Below are 25,347 nucleotides of genomic sequence, written 5' to 3'. Positions count from 1 at the left end.
ACAGAGAGAGAAAGGGGATGAGAACGTATTAGTGAGTGTTTCCTCTTGTAATCTGCTAGTTGTGTTCATTGCACTTAAGCCGAATGTGAGAACATAGCAAATGGAAAACCCAAGGGTTCATTATAATGGCTTCTATGACTTATGAGTTTAAGTTAGAAGGAAATGCTACTGGAACGGGAAGAAAATTTCAGGTATTCGATAGAGATACCATAAATTACGAATAGTTTGAAGGTAACATAACAAATTTAAAAAATTCATTAATTCGTACAGATCCCATCATTGTGTGTAATTGTTAGGAGTATGTGTGTTACAGTCAGAAGTATGTGTGTTACAGAAGTGTGTCACAGTTAGGAGTATGTCACTATTCTTAAAAATATGTTACTGTTAGAAGTATGTGGGGTCACTGTTAGGGGCATTTATGTTTTTGTCATCACTACGTATTTGGAGTATGTGTGAAACTGTTAGCAAGATACATGCAACTCTCAGAAGTATATATGTAACTATTATAAGTATGTGTGTATTTTGGGATTATGTATATTACTGTTAGGAATATATGTGTGTTACTGTTAGGATTATGTGTGTCACAGAGAGGATTTTGTATGTAACTGTTAGGAATATGTGCATCACTCCTATAAATATGTAGGTCATTCTTAGGAGCACGTGTGCCATGGTTTGAATTATGATTGTCACTGTTAGGTATATATTGGCTATGTATAAAGGTAACCAAGAAAGTTCTTTCGCTTTTTGTGGAAGTCTGTTTTCACCCTGAGTTGAATGCGAATGGAGATAAGGCGAAGATAAGTTGCTGGTGTGGATACATTCCTCATAGTACTTTGTTGTGGCAGTTTCAGTTACACCATGAACTTGCATAAGGACAGAGTGAACGTGGAACCTCCACAGGGCGTCATAAGGGCGTGTATGCTGAATGGGTTCAAACGCCCCCACAGCGGGGCGGAAGATATGCCAAGCCTTTGGTGAGGGTGTCGTGACCACGCGGAGAGTGCAGCGGTGGCTCAATCAGCTTGAGGACGGTGATGAATCACTCGAAAATGCACCACGTGTCGGAAGACCAACACATGTTAAAAATGAAGATATTCAGGCAGCAAATTGAGGCGAAGAGTGGCCAGACATGTGAGGAACTCGAACTACAATTCAGTGTGAGTGGAGAAACCATTCGGCAGCATCTCTATCAACTTGGGAAGCACTACAAGTTGGGTCGACTTGACTCCAGGCCAGAATGCAACGCGAGAGACACCTGTGTTTCTTTGCTGTCTCGTCTGAGGAAGGAGTCATTTCTCGACAGAGTTTTGACATGTGATGAGAAGTGAGTACTGTACTAAGCTTCACTGCGCCGTCGTCATTGATTAGCATCTCATGAACCGATTCCAAAACAGCCAAAACCAGCACTGCAGCAGAAAAATATCCTCCTGTGTGTTTGGTGGACTGCTCGCGGCATCTTGCATCGAGAGCTGCTACCAGCTGGTCAGAACATCAATACGATTGTGTAGTGCCAGCAGCTGAGCCGTGTTCAACAGAAACTCAAAACTTTGGAGCCAGCACTTCTGAATCTCAAAGGGGTCATCCTATTAGAGGACAACACTAAGGCCCAGATGGCTAGGATGGACTGGGACACCATTCTACACCTTGGATGGGAAACACTATTGCACCGTTGCATCTGCCATACTTCTTGGGCATTGCATCGTCCGATTATCACCTGTCCCCTTTCTTGGACAGTCACCTTGAGGATGCCAGTTCAAATCTCTAGTAAAATTGCAAAGTGCACTTGATACTTTCTTCGCTTCATAGTCTACCAAGTTCTACCACAATGGAATTCATATTCTTCCGGAATGTTGGCAGTAGGTTTTCGATGCTGATGGAGACTATTTTTGATCTTCCAGGTACACCTTAGGTGACACATCGATGTTTGAATGGGGTGGTAAAAAGCGACAGAACTTTCTTGGTGATCTTTATAATCCAACTTAAAAAATAAACTTTAAAGTTGCACAACTATGGGATGTACCGTAGTTGGGCCAAGACTTCACTTAGGAACTAATATGTGCCCTATCCAAATATACCTGTTTCAGAATCCTAAGGTACTCACGCAGCAATTTCTAAAGAGGGAGTTTGGCTAAGGGCATATAACTTGAAGTACTGACCTTCATAAAAATTATTGCGGAAGTACCACAGGATTCTGAAGCATGGATATTTGGATAGGATACATAATAATTCCTAAGTGAAGGCTTGATCCTACTACGGTAGGTCCCATAGTTTTCAAGCTATGGGTTTTTAAAGTTGAATTATTCATGTTTTTGGCAGCCTATAACACAAAAAGGAAGCATTTGTGCACCCAGGTTGGTCTATACTTTTTGTCTTACCTTGGTGGGAGGAATCACCTCCCAAACGTTGTCGGTGTTGTTTTGAAACACGCTGTATATACCTAGGTAGTCATTCTTATGAAAAAGTCTAAATTCTATTGTCTGAAGCCTTCAGCCAATCCCGTAAGTCCCCGTGTCCAGTTTCCAATACTGACTTTCCACCAAGTCTTCAGCCAATATAATTTACACTTTTTTCGTAAGAATGACTATTTTATAGTGTCTGATGATAGATATGTTCGATATCCGAAACTGTAACACATTATAGTTTTTAGTACAGTGTTGGTTGAAACTTTGTTCGGTGTTTCTCTTGTTACAATATCAAATCCAAAGCCATGGATAGTGTTGTTATAAAACAAAGCTGCAAGCATACCAATTTCACCTCGCTGTGATTTATAGATTTATATATGTCTTATCATTGAACACAATAATAATTAAATAAGAAATAACGTTTAAGAGTTAGTTAAAAATTTGGGCTACATATGATTATTGTATACTAGTGTCTTGCTAGCGCGATAATAAAATATTTTGTTAGTGTATAATTCAGTATGAGTTTTGTCTTATGACGTGATATGGTTATCGTACAGCATTAATTTTGAGATTTACGAAAAAACGTGTTTCTTGATATTTTCCCCCAAGCTGCACATGAGGATCTACAATCATTCATATCATTTTGCTAACCTGAATGAGATCCATCGTATGATATGTAGTTCATCTTTCAACATTTTTTTTTCGTTAAACATTAGCACCTAATATTTTAAAAAATTCTGATTAATTTTCCTTTTCACTTTTACATGTAGATGTTTTAATTTTGCTTTTAAACCTTCATGCAACATCCTATTCACGTTTCCTAAGATTCAACCCCCACGTCTGTTGAGTGTTTCAGTAGAAAAGAGCATTATAGAAAAAGAGGCTGCCGTTAATTGATTTAACCTCCTTATATTGCATAATGTTCTGTTTCTTCTATCGACTCTTTCCTGCTTTACAGCACTTTTTCCCCTCACACTTTCACTAAATTAATTAGTTGGTATAGTTTAAAAATTGACTCATTAGGATTGATTGGCATATTTTTATAAGTAATCTTGTTAATTTTCTTACAGCGTTTTTAGAATTCGTTTCTTAATTGAGTATTCAGAGAATGAATTTGAATGTCTAATCGAATTCTCTACCTAAAGGTAAGTAATACGTTCTAAAAGTAGGAAAGCTTCTAGTAATTAGTTTTAAGTCTGAAATATGGTAATGCATAATTAAGGAACGAGCGAACACTTACAATGCAGAGTACTCAGAACATGCATGAACGTAGTCATTAGAAGCAAAGGATAAATTATTACTATTGCTTAGAGTTATTTTTAATCATCTACTTCTTTGTTTTTGTTGAATTATGTAGATAATTACGTACAATCAATCAACCTTTTGATACTATTCCAACATTTATTTCCGTCATAGTAGGATTCACGGTACCCTGATTACCGCTAAAAAAAAGTGGATCCCAACCACCAACAATAATTCAGAGAAGATAAATACATGAGAATATGTGTACTAGAAAGCTGTTCTCAAGATACTCAAAGGAATTTATGGAAATTCGATACTAAAATATCCACACCATAAAAGCTACATTAACCGGAGCGGAGCCGATTTCTATATAATTTGGGAGGGGTCCCAAAATATGGTCCTCCATGATCGGCGCAAATGATCAGCCATCTAAACACGCCTTTTACAGACAATTCCAAAGCATTGAATATATGTGTAGTAGATAAAATATCAAGAAATGTGGCTGTTATGAACAACGTGTTTGGTTTATTTTATAGTTTATCCAATAAACAATAAAATTTATCATGTCTCAGGGCTTGCAAATGCTATTATGTTGTGTAAGTATAATGTTTGTGTTAGTTCTAGTATTGTAAGTGAATAACTAGTTTCGAATCAAAATAAAAATTTTAGTATGAATGGAAATCTCGTACATTTGACTGCTTTTAATAGAGTACTAATTCATGGAGTGGGTTTGATTTGATTTGATTTCAATTTAGCATCTATTTTAGCAGCGAGGCTATACGAAACGTACGCTTACAACTTAACGTGTAATCCGAACCACATGAGCTCCGACCGGGAATCGAACCCGGATCTCCCACGCAAAAGGTGCGTTTGCTAACCGCTTAGCCATGAGAGAGCTCTATGAAGTGGGTTTCAAGTGGGAAGGTTTTTAGAGTAGTGCAACATATTTTGGACCACTTAGAGAAAGTGAGGTTTAGCGCTTTTATGGATATTTATCACATTGGCAATATACTCACTTCTGTTGACATTAAATTTGTTAACGGCGTTCACTATCTATATTTGATTTTCATGAGGAAGTATTTTTCTGTTCTCTTTATAAGAGATTGGGGTTTTAATTATGAGATATAAATTTTAAATGTCACAAGGTACACTTAAATAGATTGTTAGAAAGACTCAGTAAATCAAATTATTAAAATTTAAATTAATATTAAATAAAAAAATATTTAATTAATCCTCCATATAAATCATTGTGTTAGAAATCAAACGGCGCATGTTTTCCTCATCGTTAAATATTCTGTTACAAAGGTAAATATACTTACTTTGGTTGGTCCATTTTCTTCTTGCAAATTTCTTACTTTAGCTAAACTCGTATGATGATAATTACATTTGAGCATTTTCTTATAAAACGCTCAAATCTATGGAATTTGTATCTTGAAGTAGCGTGCGACATCCAGATTATAATAATGGAAGGAGACCACAAATGTTACAATGACTTGTTGGTACTCGCATTTTCTCGAAAGATACCAATTTAAATGTTCTAAAACATACTGAAACTGAGTCAATAGGTTTTAGTTAAAAGAAAAGTTTACTTTTTCTCATTGTTTTCTCACATTGTAATCCAATTGGGACCATCTCTTTACCTGCTGTGGAATACCACAAACATGACAACTAATTTCCTGCTCTGGAACACAAAAGGAGACCACTGGGCTGACAATGTGATTTCCTTTGGGGCTACTCATTCTAATGCTTTGATACAAGCGACGCACGACGGAGCTGTTTCTCAAACCATACAGAAAAACTTGTGTTTTAGCTCTGAAGATTCACGTACATTCAAACATACATATATACGTGCTACTACCTTCCACTTACACTCTTTTACTCAAAATCTGTGTCTGATCCACTTTCACACATTCCCGTGAGAGTTAAAGTTTCTCGCTGCACGTTTGCCTACTATTACCACAATTCTTGTAACAGATAAAACACTAAAAAGTAATCAGTGTCACACAACGAAAAGTGTTGTATTGCAAACATCAGTTATTTGCTTTTTAGAGTAATACCATGTTTTCTTTTTATAAGGTTAGCCATAAACCAAATTCGTGTAATAAGGAGTTACTACCGTACGTCATTTGAAGTAAGTGTTACTGTTTCCTGCAAAACAGCAAGCAAGGGTTATTGAACTATGCGTTTATGCAAGACATCGTATTATAAATAAATTGCGCATAGCTCTCATTATGTATACGATATTTGGACAACAGTTCACGTAGCCTATCGCCTTTGGTGCTAGCGGTCACCGGTTTGATTCCCTTTGGGAAAAATCGGTCAATACGGTGTAGCAGCTATTTCAAACCAATTACCCTGAGTGAGATTTTTTCTGCGTTTTCCTCATTTGCAATAGGCAAATGCTGGAATGGTACCTAAGGTAGATGACCGAAATTTCTTCCTTCCCCATTCTTTTTTTCCCTTTCCCCTTCCTCACATAGTGTTCTCGCCGAGGGAAGTCACTTGTCGTACGTGATTGCCTTAAGGTCATAGGTGTCAGTAACGCGGAAAAATATATAAAAATAAAATAAACAAAACAAATGAACATCAGCAATACTAACTTTCAGTATTTGATATTTTTCAACGTTGAAGCTAAATCGTTTAACCAAAGTTTAACACATACTTTACTTATGTCAATCTTATTCGGATAATGTTGTAGAATAATAATTTCGTTTAAGTGGCTATGAAACACTGAAGGTAGTTAAACAACAAGAGAACACGCAGGAATGTGTGGGGTAACCTATCGGAGAGAAACAAAGAAATCAACTTGGTTTTTCGGTATTTTTGTTTCATATAATGCGCATTTCTAGATCTTGAACTACTTCCAGGAACTTAATATGTCCGATGGTTTAATATTAGAGCTAAGATGGGAAATATAAGAACTACATTAGTCCTATGTGTAATAGAACCCGGTACTATCAACCACTCACTTGTAGAATATTAACTACAGTAAATCCCGGGTAACTCAGCTCTTTCTGACTAACAAGTTTCATAATATTGAATGAACTGACCATTTTTATGTATTATAAAGCAATTTTACTAGTGGTGTCAAGTTTTGAAAAAATACCTTAGATGCGAATTCAGAAAGCATACTTCTTCATGGAGATCTGCTAATGTTTGCTTCTAGCAACGTCAATGGAATTCGATGTATCTATATTTTCGGAATGTGAGGACAGGTTTTTTTTCTAATTTCGAATTCCGGGCAAAATTATTTCGGGTTGACTTTTTGAAGCATTTTGAAGATAGAGATTTTGGTATCAAGTATCATGAAACTGTCAAATTGCGTGTGCAAGAACTGATTTAACTCTGCCTTCTTTAGAGCTTTTTCATTATATTTTTCAGAGTAATAGGTATGGATTATTTTTTTCGTAATTATTTTCATTACCGTTACTGTGGCACAATATATTTTGGGATGGGCTATCGTTATTCCTACGATTTCCAACAAATAGAATCCATCTATGCTATTAAGGTGGGAGAAAATGATTCAACTAGATATCAAATTTATGGAAGAAAGTTTATAAATGACTGAAAAATTATCATTTTGGTAGGCACAAATAATACGAAGCTTGGCTAAAAAATAACAAGACTGATAAGCTTGTCAGTAGTATACGTGAAGCAGTTGGGAACATAGTGCACCGAGCAACCTTAAAACTTTGGAAAGAGAGGTGCCACTCTCAGTCATCTTTAGTCTGTGAATGAAGCGAGAAGTGTGCAATTGTGTTGCCGGAAGAATGGCAAATGTCAAAATTGAGCAGTGGATTAACTTGAAATTTCTTGTGAAATGAAAAATAACAGAGTAAGTATAGGAAACTGTTAAAGGACGTGATTAGTGATAATATGATGTCACGTACATACGTCTTTCAGTGGCGGAAACGTTTGAGCAATGGCGCTGTGTCGCCCTGTCACATCAGCAACAATGAAAATGTGGTAAAGTGACTGAAATTGCACGGAAAGATCGCAGAATCAACATTACAATGATAGCAGACATGTTACGAATAGAAAAATAGTCTATCCACGAAATTTTGTATGACCATATGATCATTCTCAAAGTTTGGGTAGAATGGTAGCAAAAAAACTTCATAGAGGAACATGACCTCTGGAGGCACATGTGCAGGGAATCAAGGGAACGCCTACAAGCAGATTCGTATTTGATAACAAAAATCGTAACTGATGACGAGGCATGGATCTTTCAGTATGATTGTGAAAAAGAAAAGGCAATCCATGCACTGAAACACTCAATTATCGAAGCGAATGAAAATGACACGCAATAGTAAACTAAAAGTGGAGGTCATGCTCATTCTATTCTTTGATATCAATGGTCTGCTCCTCCTTAAATACGTACCATCACGTCCGACAGTGAATAAGAAATATTATCAGCAAATTTTGGTCAAGCTGCGAGAACTCATGAGAAGCAATGACTACTCTTGTGGAAAGACAATGAATGGATTGTGCATTACGACACTGCTCCTTCGCAAACTACTTTAACCATTACGCAGTTTCTTGTAGCTAAGAAGGTTCGTGTTGGGACACTCATCTTATTGGCCAGAATTAGCACTGTGTGATAGTTTTCTTATCCCGAAAGTGACATCATCCCCTAAGAAAACTCATTTTCAGACTGTGAAAGAGGTGAAGGAGAAAACGACAGCGGTACTCAAGACGGTGAGACCTAAAGGTTTTCACAACTGTTTCCAACAATGGGAATTTCATATGCCTAAGTGAGTACAGAAGGGAGGGAAGTATGTAGAAGAGGATCGCATTTAGTTTATAAGTTTGTGACAATAAATCGTACTTTTCGCACCAATCCTATCGTAACTTTTTAAATCAGACCTCGTATACTAAAAGTGTTCTGTCCAATGAGATAAAACGTCGCGATTTAGTGTAAGAAAATAATTTAACCCAATCTCGAAATTAATTTTTAAAGAGGTTATTCAGGGATTATGTTTAAAAATATGTATTTTTCTCGTTAATGATTGGCATGAAGTACAGATAATTTGTCGCTTTCTTGTGTGATAAATTAGTTTGAGTAGGTTGGGAAAAGTGTTTTAGAGAAGATATTGTAAGATATTTAAGAATCACGAGTTGATTTTAACTTTGCACGAGCATCCTGAAATATAACTTAATTACTTCTTCCAAACAGTTCTAGAGAATTTGGTTTTTCATTCTGCTAATGAAAAATAACAAATTTAATATCTAGATTTAAAACAAAATAAGTATTCAGTAGTTTCCTTTCTAATGTTTCATACTATTTCTGTGTTTCCATAAATTAGAATTCCTGCTTAACTTTATTCTTCCGCTTTATTCCCGTTTCTCTGTACCTTTCTATTAATTTGCTTTTAAACATGTCTTCTTATTCTCATACAATTTTTATCCGTATTTCTCGAATCACCTATTTTTAGCGAAAAAAACTTAATTGGATATTTCAATAGTTGCATATGATTTCTACATGTGCAACACAAATGACAGCTGTAGCTATTAGCATATAGAGAATTGAATTGGCATAAAGTTGTAAATACCCTATGTAATTTCAAGTGTAAGACCTAAGATAGCTATATATCTCTGTGTCTGTTTAATTTAAATTAGTTTATGCTTCTCATGGAAATATACTCATTGATTAAAATGTTTGACTTATGATTGATATGTGCTCTTAAGTAATATGGAAACATTTTATCTTAATGTCAAAAGAGATGTCTAAATGTTCCAACTAAAATGACTTTTAGGGATTCGACTATCATCAAGAAACTACTAAGGCTATAGTTTCGGCTGGCGAAACGAAGTCCGCTCTCGTACAGGCAAAGCTTTACTTTCTTTACAACTTTCCATATTTTTAAATTCATTTGTTCATTCCTATCTTAAATTCAAAGTAAGACATAGTATAGACTTGAATATAATAAAACCTAATGAAACATTTCATACATTTGACATATAAAATACCTTTACAATAATTTATTGACATTTGTTAGGAAATTGAGCGTTATTTTTCTATTTTTAAAACAGTACAAAAAAGTTCATTCGTAATAAATGAAAACTTCAAGTGTAAAATGTGTACTGCTATTCGATTTAATACTCTTACTGCTGTCTATCACTGTTGCGGTATGGGATGTGAGTTAGTGAATAACATTAATTTAAAAAGGACGGAAAGAAACTGTAGTTGTACAGATAATTTTTCGTTCATTTAAGAATTGAATGTATATTTCAGCACTAAGCCTGAATGGGACTTGGTCTACTGCTTAAAGCGGGAACCGTGTTAAGATTCAGGCTTTTATTCAAGGCACATACACCCGCTTGCACGCTGGCAAGGGCTAGAGAAACAATAAAATGCCATGAACATTTAAATAATTAAAAATTGTAAGGTTATAAATACTGATTGTACACTGTTCATTTCACATAATTTATTTCGAAAGTATCGAGATAAAACCGACATTTGGCCCTCACATTTGCCAAGCCTAGACAATGACTTTCTATTCAAGATCGAGACCGAGACTGCATTGAATATCTACTCAGTTCCATTTCAAATCTTACATTATAGCAATTTCGAAGAAGTAGAGAAGGAAAATTTTATTTCTGGAAATGTTTTCTCAGGTACTTTTCTCAGAAACATCTCTAAAGGTTTTCCTAATATTTTGTAAGTACATATTTAATTATTATCTAGAAAATAGTTGAAGTCAGCAAAATGAAAAGCAAACAAAGGCTAGGATAACGAGCAGAATCCATTTTATTACGAACATTTTGTATTGGGAAAATGAGATAATCATTTTGTTTATATTTCATTTATAACCATGTCGCTAACAATCCTACAGAAAGTACAATTCATGCATGATTCATTATCAAAGAAATCATGAAATAAATGCAGTAAACTCTATTTTTCATTAGTTTCATTTTACCTCTTTTATATATCATAACCTATAGTCTTTACTATGCTTTGTGTACTTTCCTCTTTCTTTCATTTTTCTTCGCATCAGCTTGTATATTTGTTTCCTCGAGATTCTTTTTCTCTTTTTCTCCTACATCCAATTTGCTGTAATTTCTAAACAATTTTATTCTATTTATATTAACGTCTTCTTAATTCATTTCTTTTTATTATTGTTATTATTGTTTGGTTACTACGTTGGTATTTAGTCCAATTTTGCGTGTGTTATGTGTGTGTGTGTGTTTCTCTAACAGCACAAACTGCCATGAATGGTATTTTCAGGAACATTTAATGAGCTAGCATGCCTGAATTGTTTGAAGGATTAATAACGATTCTATTCATTACTCAGTAACTACATAAATCTCTATCAAATATCAACGTTAATTAGAAACAAAAGATGTTTCCAGAATTTCTATAAGAAGAAAGAGAACAATTGTTCTGTATTAGGATATTTGAACATGCATTTCTCACAAGTATTTTGAAACGTTATCTTGAAATGAAATCATTATTTCGATGAGCTAAGAAATGAGGAGTATAGACGAAATTATATCTTGATTTCTATGCTTCTACTTTAACATGAGGACTATAATGCTACACACTGTTAAATCCACTTTGATACATTTTGCAGGAGATGTGAGAAAATAGCATACAGAAAATGTGTCTCTCGGAGAAATAAAGCTGTACAGGCTTCCTCCGTTTCTCGAATTTACTAAAATGTGCCAACAACGTTATTCAGTGAGATGCTTCAATTTACAATATGCGGTTTTTCGTCCTTTGGAAATAGTCACCCCTGCACAAGCTGATAACACCAATTTTATTGTGTTTATAATTAGTAGCGTCGTAAAGGGGAGCCAGTGGTACAACGGCGTATGCCTTATCTCAGCGTTTCCCAACCTTTCTCAACTTACGGCACACTACGGGTGTAAGTTTAATTCTCGCGGCACACTTATATATATTTTATATTTTATTTATAAATATAAAACAGAGTGGTATTTTTTCTGTGATTACAGAGAAGAAAGCTCAATCACTGGTTTTCTCCCGTGGTAAATCATTATGCTTATTTTTCATTCTAATTTAAAAATAGAAAACAATTGCAATGAAATATTGGACTCAAGTTTTTTAAAAATACGCTTCCTTTTTCGAAAACTGTATCAAACATTTTACTAAGAAGGAAGATCACTAGATACTTGTATTGTCGAAAGGATTGAATGACATTTTAAATTTTCAAGTTACGAAATAGTCTGCAACAATAAAGAAGCAATAATGGTCATAACAAAGATAACAAATACTTTTTTCAACATTAGAAATATACGAATTAGTCCCAGAAGCGACAGTCCTATTAGCGACAGGAACTGTTAACTGTCCTATGAGCAACCGATTCATTTACATTGAGATGATGGAGGATGATATGATTTAATCTCGTAAGATATGTTTGCCTCTGGCGTTATTAGCGCCCGAACAACCTTGGTATGAAATATGTACGTGCCAGTAATACTGTATCTCAAATATATTTTTCCTCTACTGTGAGTGCAAATAAAACTTATTTTGAGTTAGATTTGACATAAAACATATCAAACAACGAGACAACAGGGATATTTCCATGAAAAGTGTATTCCCATGTAATTATTGAAAATCCAGTTGTAATATCCCTTCTTCAAAAGCTCTGTTTTCTGTACTTAATTTGATTCAAATCTAATTACTCACTGAGCACAAACGTGTAACAGTTTCGCCAACTATCTACTTCTTAGACTTTCTAAGACACTGTGAATAAAATGAAAAAAAAAAAGTCAATGATAAAAGACAGCTTTTGAGATCCCTTACATCTGATTGGATATTCTCAACCAATCCCACCAATTACAATGCAGTTCACTCTAAACAATCCAAAAGGTAAACAAACTCTTTAAACTACCTTCCCCCCATATTGTAAGCTACTAAAACGTAAACTAATTGCTTAATTTGTCTTCCTCCCTTGTTTTGACTTATACATAAAAGCTTGTCGTATAGCAATCTGAAATAATCCCGTATAACTAAACGAACTATTAAGTCCTGCGACGGATTTGTAACTTGTGTAATTTCTTCGAATACACCGTGTTTTCAGATTTCTTTGATATCCTCAAGTGGTGAACACTCTCTCTCCATGGGCGCCCGATGGGAAGGCAGGGATCGCCCCCCTGGCTCACGAAAATGTATACGTAATATAGCAAACACGTATATTAAGTACCAGATATACCAGACGTGATACAACAACCATGAAGATGCCCCTCCCTAGAAAATTTTATTCGGGCGCCCCTACCTCTTTCTGATTTCTTTCTCATGTCATAAACATATTCAATCTAAATTTACGCTCCGCATCATTTTAAAATGAAATTTTAAATTATATTAGAATCATAGACAAAGGCGGAGCTACTGTAAATATTTAGTTAGTTTTCCCTTTGGTATAGTCAGTGTATTCATAGAAATTAATTCAAAAATATACTATTAGGAAAAACGTATAAAATATTGTTAATGTAATGAGAGCAGTCTTATGTATTAAATTCAGGTAGAGCAAAATTTTTCATAGTACATTTTGTTAGGTTCTAAATCACATTAGCATGAAACAAGTTAAAGAAGAGAGAACCTTTTCTTATTCCATTATATTAGTATGAACGAATCGGTGACTCATAGCGCAGTTAACAGATCGAATCGGTCGCTCATAGGACAGTTAACAGTTTCTGTCGCTAATAGGACTGTCGCAAGCGGGAGGACACCGAAATATACCTAGGTATAGAAAAGTAACAGGGTATGAAACTTAAAATTGTATATTCATAGTAGATGTTCATAGTAATGTGAAATGCAAATATACATTTTCCCGTACGTTTCGCAATTTGATTGCTATAGAATTAATGATTTTGTTTCGATTTCCTCGCGGCACACCAGCAGCCCATTCACGGCACACCAGTGTGCCGCGGCACACCGGTTGGGAAACGCTGCCTTATCTTATTAGGGGTCCAGCCGATAGGTGTCGCAAATCGCCAGTTAAACGTTAATCAATGAATCATTTCGATGGTAGTTGGTGGTGGAATAATTTTGCTTGTCTCACGAACAACTTCGTGGCTCGGCTGTATCTGCTGAAAGGTCCTCTCCGTAACTATGCTCAATTGTTCGCTCGACCCAAGTATGTAGGAAAGTTGTCGAATATCAGATACTGTTTGAAAAAAGGAATACAAACTTTACCAACAGATATATCATTGTTTTAGCCTCTACTAAATATTCTGTTATCTTTGTAGATTATAATTTGAAAGTTTCGAAGTACGAAGTGGCATTTTTCTAAGTTTGGAAACAGGTTTCCCAATATTTGATAATTAGGGTCTTAATATCGGAAGGAAACTCAATGAGAAGGATTTAAGGCAAACCGCAATTTTAAAAGACTGTGCATTATTTTAATTATATTACATGGTGTAAACATATACAAATCGTCAAGTTGCAAAACATGTAGATCTAACTAAACATTGTTCTACAAAACAGACTACTTTTTAAATATGTACATAATTGAATTTATCTTAACTAAACATTCTATCAAACAAACAAATTTCTAAATACGCAGACTTTCTGGTATTTAAACATTATTCAACAAAAAAGGTTACTTTCTAATAATGTAGATTTATTTGCAAATAAACGTTGTTCGACTTATCTGTACCAGGATCCACCGACAAGTTAAATTACTGGCAAAAATCACGAAAAAAGGATTTCCATGTTTCTGGATCAGTGTCTGTACATAGTTCGTGTGCCCATTTAAGACATTTGATATATCGTGTCTATCGTTCACCACCTTTGTCAAGTTTATATAACTGAGAACAAAACGATGAAATTTTGGATACATTGAGGAACCCCACGCTCTTTCCTTTGACGGCAGCAACAGCCTGGAGCATAGGCTCAGGATCCCACTTCTTCCTTCAAGCGATTTCTGTCATCTGTAATAATTGAAGACTGTCATCAACAATACCGTTTTCTAATATCTGATATCCGATATTTGGAACCTCTTTACTATCCGATATTTGGCAACGTAGATCGTGTGGTAACTTTCAACTATATACATCAAGTAAACAGAAACGAACTTCTGAAACAATATATAATTTATGACTAATCGTCTTATCCTAATATGAATATGACTAGGTTACCTTTATGGACGACATAAGACAATCAACTGCAGTATTAGAAATATCTCACAAGGTCAAAAACACAAAACATGTCTTCACACAAATAAACATGTTTCGAGAGATATTGTAACTCAGGTGTTTCATGTTCCACCGATTGGTTTGCAGTTACGATAACGGCCGCTAGGATGCAACATCTTAAACGGAATATTTCTGGTATCCGATATTGGGAATCCATCTGATATTCTGCATCTTGACCCTATGCTACGCAGCTAGACAGAGGAAAAGCCAAAAGGATACAGAGAGAGTATGTATCAGTCGTCCATTTGCAAAACGGCTCTTATCCATTTACAGAAAATCCGAGAAAACATATCTATCTATCTATCTATCTATCTATCTATCTATCTATCTATCTATCTATCTATCTATCTATCTATCTATCTATATCTATCTCTCTCTCTCTCTCTCTCTCTCTCTCTCTCTCTCTATATATATATATATATATATATATATATATATATATATATATATACAATCTGCATGTTTTGTAGGCCTGGGAATGCTTCAGTGTGTTCATGTGAAAAAAAAACTTGAACATCCTCTCAAATATTTCAGTTCTACAAAACGAATGAATTCTACAGTTTTTCTCGGTTTTCTGGTGTTTTCTGTAAATATATATATTCTGCCTTGAGCTCGTAATAACACTGTAAAAAAAGATATTAATGACTAAAGATATGACTAGATTCAGATATCTCCATCAATTAACCATTCTTAGAGATATAAAATATTTTTAGTTTCTCTTCACAAAATTGCTGATGGTCTTGAAAACACAAACATTTTAGTAACATTGTTTGATTGACTATCAATTATTGACTTGTTGCATGAAACACGCTCTGCAGCTTTTCCCGTACTTTTGCACTTTTTCATAATGCTGTTACAAGCAAATTATAACGTAATATTTTCTCTGGATAATTTCCTAATTAAGTATAAAGTTATAGAAGAACTAGTCAATGTTTTTTCGTTCTTGTTTAATTTGGGATCTAAGTTTCTCATATTATAATTGATTCGAAAGTAAACTCATATTATTGGACAAAGTGGAACATGTTGACATCGGAACTATTTTGTACGTACTAGGTAATTATACAAATTTTAGAATTATTTTTGCAGCATCATTAGAAACGTGAGAAAATGAAGGCAAAAGTGGAGAACCTTTGGAAACACTAGAGGAAAATTATATTTTATTAGAGTTTCCGTTCTTGTTACATATGTTTATAAACCCTATAATAAATATGAAGCTAATGTGATTTTATACTAGTTTCTTTGAGATGGCTTAATAGAGTTCCTAGAAGGAACATTTATTTTCATTTTACCTTTGTGTGCGAAATCAGATGCTCATATCTTATGAGTAATGAGATAAAAGAAATTTCAAAGTGCTCCGAAAGAATTAGAATACACAATGTAACTAATTTTACGATATTCTTGTTGAAATCTGCGTTTGAACAGACTTCAATCAAGTACATGTTTTCCCCATTAATTTAATAACTTTTGCGTGCATGGAATTTACTTCATTTTTGTAGTATGCTTGTACTTCATTCGCGAGAGTTTATATCTGGTGTTTAAGTTTTATTTGATTAATCACTTATTTTGGATTCATAAAATGGAAAGGAAAAATTATAAGTATTGTAGTAGAACTTGTTTTTGAAATCTTAGTTGCTACAGAAAAAAGTACATATATTTAAACTAACTCTATGGCCTATGGAACCCGGAGGTTCAATGTCGCGTTCACAAAAGCTTTCCACTGACTTTATTCTTAGCCAACTGGATCCAGTTTCTACTTTGTATTCCTATTTCTGAGAGATTCATCTTAATATTGTTCTCCCATCTGCGCCTAGGTCTTCCTAATGGTTGTTTTCCGATTTGTCTTCCAGTTAAGACTTTGAAAGCAATCCTACTTTTTTCCATTCTGGCTACATGACCTGCCCACCTAAGACTCCAAATTCGATTAACACAACAATGTTTGGTAAACGATATAAATAATGCAGTTCCTCGTTATGAAGTTTCCGCAATTCCCCATTAACGTTCCTCTTCTATCCGAATAATCGTCTCAGGGTCTTGTTCTCAAATACTTTCAGTCTACCCTCTGAGTTCCCTCAGAGTTCCTGGCACATATATTTTCCGAGCGGAATAACACAGTCACTTTAAAGTCTGTTTTTATGGAATATTTTAAATGAAAACAAATCTTGGGAGAAAAGTGATTCCTCTTCCAGTGCCGTAACTTTAACAATGCGGACCGGCCTGCAAAAGGGAATCTATTATAATTTTGGAAATTAAATCTATTATAATTTTGTGCTTCTGTATTTGTAGTTCTGTTTTGCGTCATGTACATGCCTGCCTGTTTTTGTGTTAAAGACTCCTGATACTGCTGATACATGTGGTAACACGGAAAGAAAAGGAAGCAGTATGTGTGAGATAGAGCAGATACAGCTGATCATTGACGTGATATTAGTCGGTTGAGACGGTGATCATCCTTACCGCATCTTCATCGACCTAGACTCAAACGTAGTTAATATTTTGATCATTTCTCTCTGCTACTCATAATAATTACTTAGAACTATGCTACAAAACGGCCATATTTTAATAATCTGGCCATCTGGTTCAGAAAATAGAATCTAGAGTCGCCTAATCCATAACGGGTCTACTTGCATTGAATGCCTTTGCATTCGCTAACGTAATGCAGCTGTCTCCTTTTATAAGTTGTTTATTGTAATAAAAATCGAACACCTTAGTATTCGAACCAAAATACTAATTACGGTTTGGTTTAGATTAATAAATACACTATGTTGGCATTTTACTGTTTTTGGTACGGATTATATGCGTACACTTAGGAAAAACAATGTGATATATGTGTCTTTCGGAAACAACTAGAATTGGTATCAAACCGGAAAGAAAGTATTGAAATTCTAGTGTGTTAGGATAAGAATTGATAGTTATGATTAGGTCAGGTTCTTTTAAAATACATATTGTTCCCATTCCATAATCTAGAGGTTTTCACTACAGTACTTTGTTGTTAAGAAGAATAGTAGTAGAAAACAAGGCAGATACTATCAGAAAGTTCTTTATTGTATATTTCCTTAGAAATACTTTTGAGGTAATCAAATTACACTGTGGCTAGAAAGTGGCAAACTTTAATTCTTTGTAAAGCAAAGATTAAAAATACAACCTGTGCCCTGCGCCTCTCATTAGGACATGACAGATAATTCTTGTTTTATTACAAATGTTCATTAATTCTTCTAATATGCAACAGATAAAAAAAGTATTTCCCAAATTTCTAGGTCCATTTTGTGGTAGAATATTGTGAAAAGCCCTGAGTCGTCATGCAGGTCTGGCCGACTTGGAAAATTAAGTTAAAGGTGGTTTAATGACAGAAAACGAGATTTTCTCGAGTGCGACTAAATGAAAGACGGGATTACATTTGAATACAAGAATTTCAAACAAATTGCAATTTCAATAAGGAATAGGTTTTTATAAGATTATCTGTAAGAAAATTTAAGATTAAATGACATATATGTGTCTTAACATAAGAATGACTCGGGGAAACATAATAGTATGTCACGTTTTCTAACTTTCGAGTAAACTGGAAAAGACAGTTCAATATTGTTATTCTATTCAATGCAATGTCACATACCAAACAAGCTTCTCTTGCTACCTGCAGTTTCATATCTGTAATAACACTACATACATACTATTCTGTTTTTCGATGCTAACCCATTCTAGTTAGTAACTCAATTTCACCGGAGGTGGCACATACCACTATATTCGTCCAAGGTGCCCATGTACATTAGATTACAAATAGCATAATTTACAAAAGTTAGGTATAATTAACATGCGATAAATATTGTTATTTTCATGACATTTAATCCATGATTTGCAAGTTTTTTTTTCTTTTTGGGTGTTCCTCGAAGTCGTCATATTTCTCTCACCGCATCTGGAGATGTCGTAAAAAGTATTTATTGCTATTGTTATTTTAGTTTTATAAAAACTGAGATGTAATTGCAGAACTATAGTTGTAGATGTAATTCACGGTGATAACTATAGACTATAGTTGTAATTGTAGTATGTCTCTAGGTACAGAAGGTAGAGTTATTTGTATTTGTAGGCCTAGGTTTTACTCGTAGACAGTAAACATAACTATTGAGTTAACTGTTGAGTTATTGCTTTAATACATTTGTAGATCTAACTTCTAGTTATAGCTCTGTAGTGTAATTGCATATGCAAATTGTATACACTAGAATATCTTGTTACTGAAGCTAATATGTATTTTGGTAGGACTTTCCAATTATTGTAGTTAATGCTTGATATAATGTAAGTAGTATTGGCTGCACTTTGCCTAACTTTTTGGCCCCTGGGTCCTTGCCTCAGGACCCATGGTCCCTGGCCGGGGTCAATGACCTAGGGGTACCTAGGACCACCCCCTAAATTTTGGCAGGGGTACATAGGACCACCCCCCAGGACCCATGGTCCCTGGCCCGTGTCAATGACCTAGGGGTACTTAGGACCACCCCTCTAGATTTTGGCAGGGGTACATAGGACCACCCCTTAAATTTTGGAAATTGCCAAATCTAAAAATTGGGTGTGGTAGCCTAGGACCACAGTATGTACCTCTATCAGTATTGGGTGTCTATGTCGTTCCCTTTTATGAGTAAAAAATTGCCAAAAATTCAAATTTCGGGGGTTTTTGACCTAATTTATCCCCTTTGATGAGGTATTATTATCCTATATGGTTATATGGGCATATACAGGGATTCATTACCTTTCATAAGACATGGGTATATTGGTGCACCCCTTGAAATTTTTGGGAGGTGTACCTTGGCCCACCCCTTCAATTTTTGGAAATTGCCCAATTTAAACATTTTGGTACAATAGTATAGAACCCTAGTATGTATTACTGTAAATTTGGGTGGTCCACTTCGTTCCCTTTTTAGGGGTACAAAATTGCCAAAATTTTAGTACAACCACATGTTTGGGTTTTTGGCTCATTTTATTCCCTTGGATGAGGTCCTATTACCTTATATAGTTATATGGGTGTATACAGGTGTTTATTTTCTATTGTAAGACATAGGTACATTTGTGCACCCCGGCAGGAGTGCCTTGGCCCACCCCTTAAATTTTGGAAATTGCCCAATTTAAACATTTGGTATAATAGTATAAAACCCTAATATATATTACTACAAAATTTCGGTGGTCTATCTCGTTTCCTTCCAGGGGTACAAAATTGCCAAAATATAAACGTAAGCAATACGTTGTATCACGTGTTTGGGTTTTGACCTAATTCATTTCCTTGGATGAGATCCTATTACCTTATATGGTTATATGGCCATGTATAGGAGTCCATTCCCTATTATGAAACATGAGTACATATGTGCAACCCCGGGAATGGTACCTTGGCCCGTCCCTTAAGTTTTAGAAATTGCCAAATTTAAACATTTGGTATCATAGTACTGGACCCTAATATATATATATTACTACAAAATTTGGGTGGTCCACCTCGTTCCCTTTTAGGGGGCATTTTGTTCCGCTTTAGGAGTGAACCTTGCAATCGTCCCGAGTTTGATTCTTGGAAATGTTGAGTTTAACGTCCCCGCGAAAACGGTGAGAAATGATAGGACGAAACATGAACTTACTTGACTGAGGATTGAAGCAGTGACCTCATACACTAGAGACAATCGCTGAGCCATCGTACACGTGTGTTGATTACTATGCAATGGTCCCGAGTTTTATTCTTGGTGTTAGTTTCAGGAAATGTTATCGTCCCACTTGAAACGATGATGAGAAATGAGAAAACATCATAAACTTACTTGCTTGCGGATTGAAGCAGAGATCTCACACATCAGAAATAAGAGCTGAGTCACCATGGCCCATTGAGAAGTTCAGTTTGTTGATTACTATGTCATGGTCCCGAGTTCGATTTTTTTTGTGTGTGTGTGTTAGTTTAAGAAATGTTGAGTTTAACGTCCCCTTGAAACGATGATGAAAAAATGATAGGAGGAAACATGAACTTACTTCGTTGTGGATTGAAGCGCTGAGCCGCCGTACTCCATTCAGTGCGAACAGTTTCGCGTATGAAAAGAAGACGAGCAGATTATGTTACATTACACATTTCAGTGCGAGCAGTTTATACTAGGTTTATGTTTCATATAGAAAGATAGAAGATCTGTGTTGTCATCTTTTTTACTTCGTGTGCAACTTTGACCTTGAAGAAAACATTGCTGACTCAGTGCAAAGCATTGACGTATACACATAATCTTATTGTTTAGTTGGCTGTATTTAGAGATGAATCAGACATTTAAAGTTGTTGGTTCGAATCTAGTTGTGTTCGCTGTAACTCAGTGCCTGAGCGATACTTACCGAAATTTTTCCAATGTTGCCAACACTATCAGAATGAATCGATTCATTTAGTCGGAGCAGTTTCGTGACGAAAACTGATTTTTGTTTTGCACACAAAATTTTTTTCTGAAACAGAATTTTGTTTGTACATAAAAATTTTTCTGAAACAGTTTTTGTTTTGTACACACAAAAAAATTTCTGAAACAGAATTTTGTTTTCGTACACAAAAAATTTTTCTGAAAACATTTTTTTTTCGTACACAAAAGTTTTCTGAATCAGTTTTTTTTCGTACACAAAAAATTTTCTGAAACAAAAATTTAGTTTGATTTTTTTTTTCCGCAAAACATTGATTTATTTTACCGGTAAACTGATTCAGAAAAAAGAAATTGAAATCGCAGTACAGGAAATAAAACACAGAATCATGTTTTTGTACATTTATTTTTAGCATGTGAAAATGAATACAGAATTTTTTTTCTTCAAAGGAAGACGTGTCCGTGACGGGTACAAATTCTGTAAAGAGAAAATAAAACATATGAATATACATTGTAATATTTATTTTGTTTCCTGTGAAAGAAGAAAAACAGATTATTAACATCGAACTAACTGATCAAGAGAGAGTGAGGTGAGAAAAGAAACGCAAATGTGACGTACCTGAATTCCTTTTTTTTTCTCCACTGGTTTCTGCAAGGTGATGTCATCTGAGTTTTGTTTCCGCTCGTGCATCGTTGAAGCATGTCCCGTGTTGCGTTGATTCTTTGCCCCGTCTTTGGGAGGTGATGTTGGTGGGATTAGGGAAAAATATGGCTGTTATTCTGTTCTGGCTTTTTTATACCCATAGGGCAATGTCTCGTATGTGTCTGGTATTAATCGGCGTTTTTTATAGTTGAAACTGTACTTCTTTTCTTCAGGTTTTGTGACAAGATGATGATCGTGGGTTCTGTAAATTTTGTGCGGCGTGCTAATGGAGATTTTTTCACTCGATTGATTTATGATCATTTGCTCCAGACTGTTAAAATTTAACTTTTGACTTGCAGTATAATTGAGTGTGAATCCACGAATTTTGCATACATAACTGGTTGATTTCGTGTCGGGGTTGTAGATTTCCAAGGCGTACTGTTTTGGGCCACCAGACACGAATTTTTTAATGTATGCTTTTGGTCCAATTGATTCAAGTTCATTTGACATTGAACCAAGAAATACTTCTGGTTCTATTGTGTGCTCTGATGGTCGCTGCGTGAATATCACGGAATCTGTATCGAAATATAATACTCTTTCTTGCAGCAGTTCTAAATATTTGTAGAGTTCCAGACGAGCTTGACACGTTGTAAATGCTCCAAGGACAACATTAGCATTGTGATTTTGTACTGGAACATCATCTTCATACTGCCAATAAAGGTATAACATCGAATCGTTAACAGGTAAAATTTGGTTGACTTTTATGTCTGGAGCAGTTAATTTTTGATACAGTTCTTTCGGGTCGTTAATGATGGTCGTTTGGCTGAAATTGTCTCTTATAGCGAGTCGTCCCCAGAAGGCATTCAAACAGAGCTTTGCAAGACTACGACGTGCTGAATTTGTCATTATATTTGCTGCATTCAAAGTTATGCCTTCCCGTTGTTGTACCACTTGGATATACTGCTGCTTTTCTTCTTCGGTGACGCAATTGGCAGGCCAACCAGAAGCTTCCAGCTTCGATTTCAAAAATGTGTTAATGTATTCGCTGAATAATCCGCCAGTCTTGGTTTCTGGATCATATACGGTGATGTCGTAATCCCAAATTTCGTAAATTTCAATGACTTGATACCCAAGTTCAATGGCTTTTTGAATTTCATAGGACACCCATGTTCCCGTTAGACTTCGTTCACTGTCCGAATGTGTACATTCAGAATCTTGATTTAATGCTGTGGCACAGGCAGCACAAAGTGGAAACAACAACTTCTTATTTGAGCGAAATGGCAGCACTGGATGAAACACATTTCTGCTAGGCAAAATCTTCAACTTGACCAATCCGTTGACATCTTGAATGTCGGGCATTTCTGGATCTCCCTGTAGATATATTCGTGGATGCCCTATTGGATACCGTCCACATTTATTCACATAAGGATACAGGGAAACGATATCCAAGAATTTTATTTCTTCGCCTTCATTTTCATTTGCGACGTGGTACAATTTAATGGCATTAACACGGCCACCATAGAAGCTGTCTCTTGGATTTAATGGTGTCTTATTAGTATAAGGATGTGTGCTTAAAGAAGAGGCCAATGCTGGATTGGATTTTAACACTTGACGAAATTCACATTCCCACATTTCATGTATTTTATATCCCATGGATCGTAATAATTTCATTTTACGCTGTGTTCTCTCGTAGCGATAGTTCATCGTTTCTTCGGAGTTCTCATAAATGGGCTGATCACGGCCTGTAGGGACACATAGAGGACAGCCGTGAATTCTGCAACCTTCAAATTCATACACGTGTTCCTCTTTAGTGTCAGGATCTTTGTAGTAGCCGTCCAGATGAAAACCAGCAACATAAACTTCTTTGCCTTTGGCCGCATGTAGAATTGAATGACCCTCTTTTTCTTCCATGTAGGCAAGCCACTGCAAAGCAATCCGTGACTGACTCAAACAAAAACTTTCAAACAAAAAATTTTCAAACTAAAAAATTTTTACGTTTCACGGTTAACCGTCAAACTTTATCCGGTTTTTAACTATTCGATTAACAAATAAACGGTTTTGATCATATTTATCATTGAGTGCAAAATGTTGAACGAAAACAAGATTTTTAAATGTAAAACAAAACTTAAAAACTGAATACAGCAAAGATTTAAAACTCATCAACCAATCAGATTGCACGAAAGATAGTGATCAACCAATCAGATTGCACGAAAGATAGTGATCAGCCAATGAAATTGCATTAACAATAACTTTGCCAGTGTTGTAGCATGTATTCCCTTAAGACTATGAGTCATAAGATTCAATAAGGTTAGCTATGTATCCCTGTACACTACCTCATCAAGGTCAATCACGTGGTACAACGTCTTGCTTACGTTTATATTTGGCTGTAATAATCAATACCAATGACGCATTCTCAAATTATCCTACAAAGTTTCAATGTACCAATGTCCTGGACTCCTAATCCCATCATAGGTCAATAACTGATCACGTGATCACAATGATTTACCCAAAGAACAATCACCAATTATTGATATGACAATAAGAAATGTACCCCTCCCAAAATTTAAGATTGGTACACAAATACACCTGTGTCTTATGAAAAAGTAATAAATCCTGTACTTATTCAATAATAAAGCCGGTCAATAACCTTTAAATTTTGAATATTTGGCCATAAGAGGAATACCAATGGGTCCTAGAAAACGTTTACCGAATTTTGTTATTTGATAATTCCCAAATTTAAAAGAGAACATAAACATATAGAGGTAATAAACCATATAACGTATTAAATAGGGGTCAATAACATCCGAAATTTGATTTTTGGTAGTTCTTTACCCATGAAAGGGAACGATGTGGACCATCCAAATTTATAGTTGTACATATTGAAGACCTGTACGAAGATACCAAATGCTTATATTAATCAATTTCTAAAACTGAGTGGATGAGTCAAGATACCCCTCCCAAATTTTTTAAAGGGTGCATCAATATACCCATGTCTTATGATAGGGAATGGACCAATATACATAACCATATAAACATATAAGGTAATAGGACCTCATCCAAGGGGTGAACCAAAATACCAAACACGTGGTTGTAGTAAAATTTGGCAATTTTTTTTACGCATGAAAGAGAACAAGGTGAACTACCCAAATTTATCATAATACATGTTAGGGTCCAGTACTATAATACCAAATATATAAAATGAGCAATTTCCAAAATTTAAGGGTGGGCCAAAGTACCCCTCCCAAAAAAATTTAAAGAGTGCACAAATGTACCTATGTCTTATGATAGGTAATGGACCCCTATACATGACCATATAACCATATAAGGTAATAGGACCTCATCCAAGAGGATAAATTGGGCCAAAAGACCAAACACGTGGTTGTACTAAAATTTGGCAATTTCGTACCCCTAAAAGGGAACGAGGTGGAACACCCAAATTTATCATAATAATACATGTTAAGGTCCGGTACTATAATACCAAATATATAAAATGAGCAATTTCTAAAATTTAAGGGGTGGGCCAAAGTACCCCTCCCGGGGTGCACAAATGTACCTATGTCTTATG

Source organism: Thermobia domestica, chromosome 1, assembly GCF_964235325.1.
Source record: "Thermobia domestica chromosome 1, izTheDome1.hap1.1, whole genome shotgun sequence".
In the NCBI taxonomy this organism is placed as follows: Eukaryota; Metazoa; Arthropoda; class Insecta; order Zygentoma; family Lepismatidae; genus Thermobia; species Thermobia domestica.
The sequence above is the reverse complement of the archived record's forward strand: the minus strand, read 5'-3'. Positions refer to the sequence as shown.